Raw genomic sequence first — 8,961 nt, 5'->3', positions numbered from 1 at the left:
TTCGCACGAGCGATTAATCTGCTTCAAACCAACACCGGAATATTGCTAATTAAATACTCTTCCGATGGGTACTAAACACCACTGTATTACTCCTGTCTGACCCTTCATATCAAACAAAGGGGGATTTCTCTGTTCATGAACATTCTATATTAACCAAACTTTCAGAATCTATCAAAGGGACCATGATCTACAAAATACATTATATAGTGGAAATATGTAACGAAAGAGTCGCACGCTACGAACACATGAACTCTACCGTAAATGCACATACCGCGCACCCGCGGGTGCCCGCAACAGCGAGTATGCGCACGCACGGGAGAGCGCACGCATGCGCAGCGCAGACCTGTGTGAGGTGCAAATATGGCAGTGTGCATAGAGATATTTTTCTGACTTTGACAACAACACAACGACGCCTCCCCAGTATACACAACACAATGGCGCCTCACCAGCATACACAACACAACGACACCTCCCCAGTATACACAACACAACGACGCCTCCCCAGTATACACAACACAACGACGCCTCCCCAGTATACACAACACAACGCCTCCCTAGTATACACAACACAACGACGCCTCCCCAGTATACACAACACAACAACGCCTCCCCAGTATACACAACACAACGATGCCTCCCCAGTATACACAACACAACGACGCCTCCTCAGTATACACAACACAATGACGCCTCCCCAGCATACACAACACAACGCCTTCCCCAGTATACACAACACAACGACGCCTCCCCAGTATACACAACTCAATGCCTCCCCAGTATACACAACACAATGATGCCTCCCCAGTATACACAACACAACGACGCCTTCCCAGTATACACAACACAACGACGCCTCCCCAGTATAAACAACACAACGACGCCTCCCCAGTATACACAACTCAATGCCTCCCCAGTATACACAACACAATAATGCCTCCCCAGTATACACAACACAATGACGGCTCCCCAGTATACACAACACAACGACGCCTCCTCAGTTTACACAACACAACGATGCCTCCTCAGTATACACAACACAATGACGCCTCCCCAGCATACACAACACAACGCCTTCCCCAGTATACACAACACAACGACGCCTCCCCAGTATACACAACTCAATGCCTCCCCAGTATACACAACACAATGATGCCTCCTCAGTATACACAACACAACGACGCCTCCTCAGTATACACAACACAATGACGCCTCCCCAGCATACACAACACAACGCCTTCCCCAGTATACACAACGCAACGACGCCTCCCCAGTATACACAACTCAATGCCTCCCCAGTATACACAACACAATGATGCCTCCCCAGTATACACAACACAACGACGCCTCCCCAGTATACACAACACAACGACGCCTCCCCAGTATACACAACACAACGACGCCTCCCCAGTATACACAACACAACGACGCCTCCCCAGTATACACAACACAATGACGCCTCCCCAGTATGCACAACACAACGACGCCTCCCCAGTATACACAACACAATGACGGCTCCCCAGTATACACAACACAACAACGCCTCCCCAGTATACACAACACAATGATGCCTCCCCAGTATACACAACACAATGATGCCTCCCCAGTATACACAACACAACGATGCCTCCCCAGTATACACAACACAATGACGCCTCCCCAGTATACACAACACAACAACGCCTCCCCAGTATACACAACATAATGACGCCTCCCCAGTATACAAACTGCAGCCGTACACAATAACTTATCATCCTCCGCTGTGTATTCCCCTAACACAACGACGCCTCCCCAGTATACACAACACAATGACGCCTCCCCAGTATACACAACACAACGACGCCTCCCCAGTATACACAACAATGCCTCCCCAATATATACAACACAATGACGCCTCCCCAGTATACACAACACAACAACGCCTCCCCAGCATACACAACACAACGACGCCTCCACAGTATACACAACACAACAACGCCTCCCCAGTATACACAACATGACGCCTCCCCAGTATACACAACACAACAACGCCTTCCCAGTATACACAACACAACGATGCCTCCCCAGTATACACAACACAATGACGCCTCCCCAGTATACACAACACAACGATGCCTCCCCAGTATACACAACACAACGATGCCTCCCCAGTATACACAACAGAACAACGCCTCCCCAGTTTACACAACAAAACAACGCCTCCCCAGTATACACAACACAACGATGACTCCCCAGTATACACAACACAATGACGGCTCCCCAGTATACACAACACAACAATGCCTCCCCAGTATACACAACACAATGATGCCTCCCCAGTATACACAACACAATGATGCCTCCCCAGTATACACAACACAACGATGCCTCCCCAGTATACACAACACAATGACGCCTCCCCAGTATACACAACACAACAACGCCTCCCCAGTATACACAACATAATGACGCCTCCCCAGTATACAAACTGCAGCCGTACACAATAACTTATCATCATCCGCTGTGTATTCCCCTAACACAACGACGCCTCCCCAGTATACACAACACAATGACGCCTCCCCAGTATACACAACACAACGACGCCTCCCCAGTATACACAACAATGCCTCCCCAATATATACAACACAATGACGCCTCCCCAGTATACACAACACAACAACGCCTCCCCAGCATACACAACACAACGACACCTCCACAGTATACACAACACAACAACGCCTCCCCAGTATACACAACATGACGCCTCCCCAGTATACACAACACAACAATGCCTTCCCAGTATACACAACACAACGATGCCTCCCCAGTATACACAACACAATGACGCCTCCCCAGTATACACAACACAACGATGCCTCCCCAGTATACACAACACAACGATGCCTCCCCAGTATACACAACACAATGATGCCTCCCCAGTATACACAACACAACGACGCCTCCCCAGTATACACAACACAACGACGCCTCCCCAGTATACACAACACAACGACGCCTCCCCAGTATACACAACACAACGATGCCTCCCCAGTATACACAACACAATGACGCCTCCCCAGTATACACAACACAACGATGCCTCCCCAGTATACACAACACAACGATGCCTCCCCAGTATACACAACAGAACAACGCCTCCCCAGTTTACACAACAAAACAACGCCTCCCCAGTATACACAACACAACGAAGACTCCCCAGTATACACAACACAATGACGGCTCCCCAGTATACACAACACAACAACGCCTCCCCAGTATACACAACACAATGATGCCTCCCCAGTATACACAACACAATGATGCCTCCCCAGTATACACAACACAACGATGCCTCCCCAGTATACACAACACAATGACGCCTCCCCAGTATACACAACACAACAACGCCTCCCCAGTATACACAACATAATGACGCCTCCCCAGTATACAAACTGCAGCCGTACACAATAACTTATCATCCTCCGCTGTGTATTCCCCTAACACAACGACGCCTCCCCAGTATACACAACACAATGACGCCTCCCCAGTATACACAACACAACGACGCCTCCCCAGTATACACAACAATGCCTCCCCAATATATACAACACAATGACGCCTCCCCAGTATACACAACACAACAACGCCTCCCCAGCATACACAACACAACGACACCTCCACAGTATACACAACACAACAACGCCTCCCCAGTATACACAACATGACGCCTCCCCAGTATTCACAACACAACAACGCCTTCCCAGTATACACAACACAACGATGCCTCCCCAGTATACACAACACAATGACGCCTCCCCAGTATACACAACACAACGATGCCTCCCCAGTATACACAACACAACGATGCCTCCCCAGTATACACAACACAAAGATGCCTCCCCAGTATACACAACACAACGACGCCTCCCCAGTATACACAACACAACGACGCCTCCCCAGTATACACAACACAACGACGCCTCCCCAGTATACACAACACAACGACGCCTCCCCAGTATACACAACACAATGACGCCTCCCCAGTATACACAACACAACGACGCCTCCCCAGTATACACAACACAATGACGGCTCCCCAGTATACACAACACAACAACGCCTCCCCAGTATACACAACACAATGATGCCTCCCCAGTATACACAACACAATGATGCCTCCCCAGTATACACAACACAACGATGCCTCCCCAGTATACACAACACAATGACGCCTCCCCAGTATACACAACACAACAACGCCTCCCCAGTATACACAACATAATGACGCCTCCCCAGTATACAAACTGCAGCCGTACACAATAACTTATCATCCTCCGCTGTGTATTCCCCTAACACAACGACGCCTCCCCAGTATACACAACACAATGACGCCTCCCCAGTATACACAACACAACGACGCCTCCCCAGTATACACAACAATGCCTCCCCAATATATACAACACAATGACGCCTCCCCAGTATACACAACACAACAACGCCTCCCCAGCATACACAACACAACGACGCCTCCACAGTATACACAACACAACAACGCCTCCCCAGTATACACAACATGACGCCTCCCCAGTATACACAACACAACAACGCCTTCCCAGTATACACAACACAACGATGCCTCCCCAGTATACACAACACAATGACGCCTCCCCAGTATACACAACACAACGATGCCTCCCCAGTATACACAACACAACGATGCCTCCCCAGTATACACAACAGAACAACGCCTCCCCAGTTTACACAACAAAACAACGCCTCCCCAGTATACACAACACAACGATGACTCCCCAGTATACACAACACAATGACGGCTCCCCAGTATACACAACACAACAATGCCTCCCCAGTATACACAACACAATGATGCCTCCCCAGTATACACAACACAATGATGCCTCCCCAGTATACACAACACAACGATGCCTCCCCAGTATACACAACACAATGACGCCTCCCCAGTATACACAACACAACAACGCCTCCCCAGTATACACAACATAATGACGCCTCCCCAGTATACAAACTGCAGCCGTACACAATAACTTATCATCATCCGCTGTGTATTCCCCTAACACAACGACGCCTCCCCAGTATACACAACACAATGACGCCTCCCCAGTATACACAACACAACGACGCCTCCCCAGTATACACAACAATGCCTCCCCAATATATACAACACAATGACGCCTCCCCAGTATACACAACACAACAACGCCTCCCCAGCATACACAACACAACGACACCTCCACAGTATACACAACACAACAACGCCTCCCCAGTATACACAACATGACGCCTCCCCAGTATACACAACACAACAATGCCTTCCCAGTATACACAACACAACGATGCCTCCCCAGTATACACAACACAATGACGCCTCCCCAGTATACACAACACAACGATGCCTCCCCAGTATACACAACACAACGATGCCTCCCCAGTATACACAACACAATGATGCCTCCCCAGTATACACAACACAACGACGCCTCCCCAGTATACACAACACAACGACGCCTCCCCAGTATACACAACACAACGACGCCTCCCCAGTATACACAACACAACGATGCCTCCCCAGTATACACAACACAATGACGCCTCCCCAGTATACACAACACAACGATGCCTCCCCAGTATACACAACACAATGATGCCTCCCCAGTATACACAACAGAACAACGCCTCCCCAGTTTACACAACAAAACAACGCCTCCCCAGTATACACAACACAACGAAGACTCCCCAGTATACACAACACAATGACGGCTCCCCAGTATACACAACACAACAACGCCTCCCCAGTATACACAACACAATGATGCCTCCCCAGTATACACAACACAATGATGCCTCCCCAGTATACACAACACAACGATGCCTCCCCAGTATACACAACACAATGACGCCTCCCCAGTATACACAACACAACAACGCCTCCCCAGTATACACAACATAATGACGCCTCCCCAGTATACAAACTGCAGCCGTACACAATAACTTATCATCCTCCGCTGTGTATTCCCCTAACACAACGACGCCTCCCCAGTATACACAACACAATGACGCCTCCCCAGTATACACAACACAACGACGCCTCCCCAGTATACACAACAATGCCTCCCCAATATATACAACACAATGACGCCTCCCCAGTATACACAACACAACAACGCCTCCCCAGCATACACAACACAACGACACCTCCACAGTATACACAACACAACAACGCCTCCCCAGTATACACAACATGACGCCTCCCCAGTATTCACAACACAACAACGCCTTCCCAGTATACACAACACAACGATGCCTCCCCAGTATACACAACACAATGACGCCTCCCCAGTATACACAACACAACGATGCCTCCCCAGTATACACAACACAACGATGCCTCCCCAGTATACACAACACAAAGATGCCTCCCCAGTATACACAACACAACGACGCCTCCCCAGTATACACAACACAACGACGCCTCCCCAGTATACACAACACAACGACGCCTCCCCAGTATACACAACACAACGACGCCTCCCCAGTATACACAACACAATGACGCCTCCCCAGTATACACAACACAACGACGCCTCCCCAGTATACACAACACAATGACGGCTCCCCAGTATACACAACACAACAACGCCTCCCCAGTATACACAACACAATGATGCCTCCCCAGTATACACAACACAATGATGCCTCCCCAGTATACACAACACAACGATGCCTCCCCAGTATACACAACACAATGACGCCTCCCCAGTATACACAACACAACAACGCCTCCCCAGTATACACAACATAATGACGCCTCCCCAGTATACAAACTGCAGCCGTACACAATAACTTATCATCCTCCTCTGTGTATTCCCCTAACACAACGACGCCTCCCCAGTATACACAACACAATGACGCCTCCCCAGTATACACAACACAACGACGCCTCCCCAGTATACACAACAATGCCTCCCCAATATATACAACACAATGACGCCTCCCCAGTATACACAACACAACAACGCCTCCCCAGCATACACAACACAACGACGCCTCCACAGTATACACAACACAACAACGCCTCCCCAGTATACACAACATGACGCCTCCCCAGTATACACAACACAACAACGCCTTCCCAGTATACACAACACAACGATGCCTCCCCAGTATACACAACACAATGACGCCTCCCCAGTATACACAACACAACGATGCCTCCCCAGTATACACAACACAACGATGCCTCCCCAGTATACACAACAGAACATTGCCTCCCCAGTTTACACAACAAAACAACGCCTCCCCAGTATACACAACACAACGATGACTCCCCAGTATACACAACACAATGACGCCTCCCCAGTATACACAACACAATGACGCCTCCCCAGTATACACAACACAACAATGCCTCCCCAGTATACACAACACAACAACGCCTCCACTGTATACACAACACAATGACGCCTCCCCAGTATACACAACACAATTATGCCTCCCCAGTATACACAACACAACGATGCCTCCCCAGTATACACAACACAATGACGCCTCCCCAGTATACACAACACAACGACGCCTCCCCAGTATACACAACACAATGACGCCTCCCCAGTATACACAACACAACGCCTCCCCAGTATATACAACACAACAACGCCTCCCCAGTATAGACAACACAACGATGCCTCCCCAGTATACACAACACAACGACGCCTCCCTAGTATACACAACACAACGACGCCTCCCCAGTATACACAACACAACAACGCCTTCCCAGTATACACAACACAACGACGCCTCCCCAGTATACACAATACAACAACGCCTTCCCAGTGTGCACCACATAACAACGCCTCCTCAGTATACACAACACAATGACACCTCCCCAGTATACACAACACAACAACGCCTCCCCAAAATACTCAACACAACAACGCCTCCCAAGTTTTACACAACACAACGACGCCTCCCCAGTATACTCAACACAACCACGCGTCCCCAGTAGACACAACACAATCACGCCTCCCCAGTATACACTACACAACGCCTCCCCAGTATACACAACACAACGACGCCTCCCTAGTATACACAACACAATGACGCCTCCCCAGTATACACAACACAACGACGCCTCCCCAGTATATACAACACAATGACGGCTCCCCAGTATACACAAAACAACAACGCCTCCCCAGTATACACAACACAATGATGCCTCCCCAGTATACACAACACAATGACGCCTCCCCAGTATACACAACACAATGACGCCTCCCCAGTATATACAACACAACGACGCCTCCCCAGTATACACAACATAATGACGCCTCCCCAGTATACGAACTGCAGCCGTACACAATAACTTATCATCCTCCGCTGTGTATTCCCCTAACACAATGACGCCTCCCCAGTATACTCAACACAACCACGCGTCCCCAGTAGACACAACACAACCACGCCTCCCCAGTATACACTACACAACGCCTCCCCAGTATACACAACACAACGACGCCTCCCCAGTATACACAACACAATGACGCCTCCCCAGTATACACAACACAACGACGCCTCCCCAGTATACACAACACAATGACGGCTCCCCAGTATACACAAAACAACAACGCCTCCCCAGTATACACAACACAATGATGCCTCCCCAGTATACACAACACAATGATGCCTCCCCAGTATACACAACACAATGACGCCTCCCCAGTATACACAACACAATGACTCCTCCCCAGTATACACAACACAACAACGCCTCCCCAGTATACACAACATAATGACGCCTCCCCAGTATACGAACTGCAGCCGTACACAATAACTTATCATCCTCCGCTGTGTATTCCCCTAACACAATGACGCCTCCCCAGTATACACAACACAATGACGCCTCCTCAGCATACACAACACAACGCTTTCCCCAGCATACACAACACAACGATG

The sequence above is a fragment of the Pseudophryne corroboree genome, unplaced genomic scaffold (genome assembly GCF_028390025.1).
Source record: "Pseudophryne corroboree isolate aPseCor3 unplaced genomic scaffold, aPseCor3.hap2 scaffold_1506, whole genome shotgun sequence".
Taxonomy (NCBI): domain Eukaryota; kingdom Metazoa; phylum Chordata; class Amphibia; order Anura; family Myobatrachidae; genus Pseudophryne; species Pseudophryne corroboree.
The sequence above is the reverse complement of the archived record's forward strand: the minus strand, read 5'-3'. Positions refer to the sequence as shown.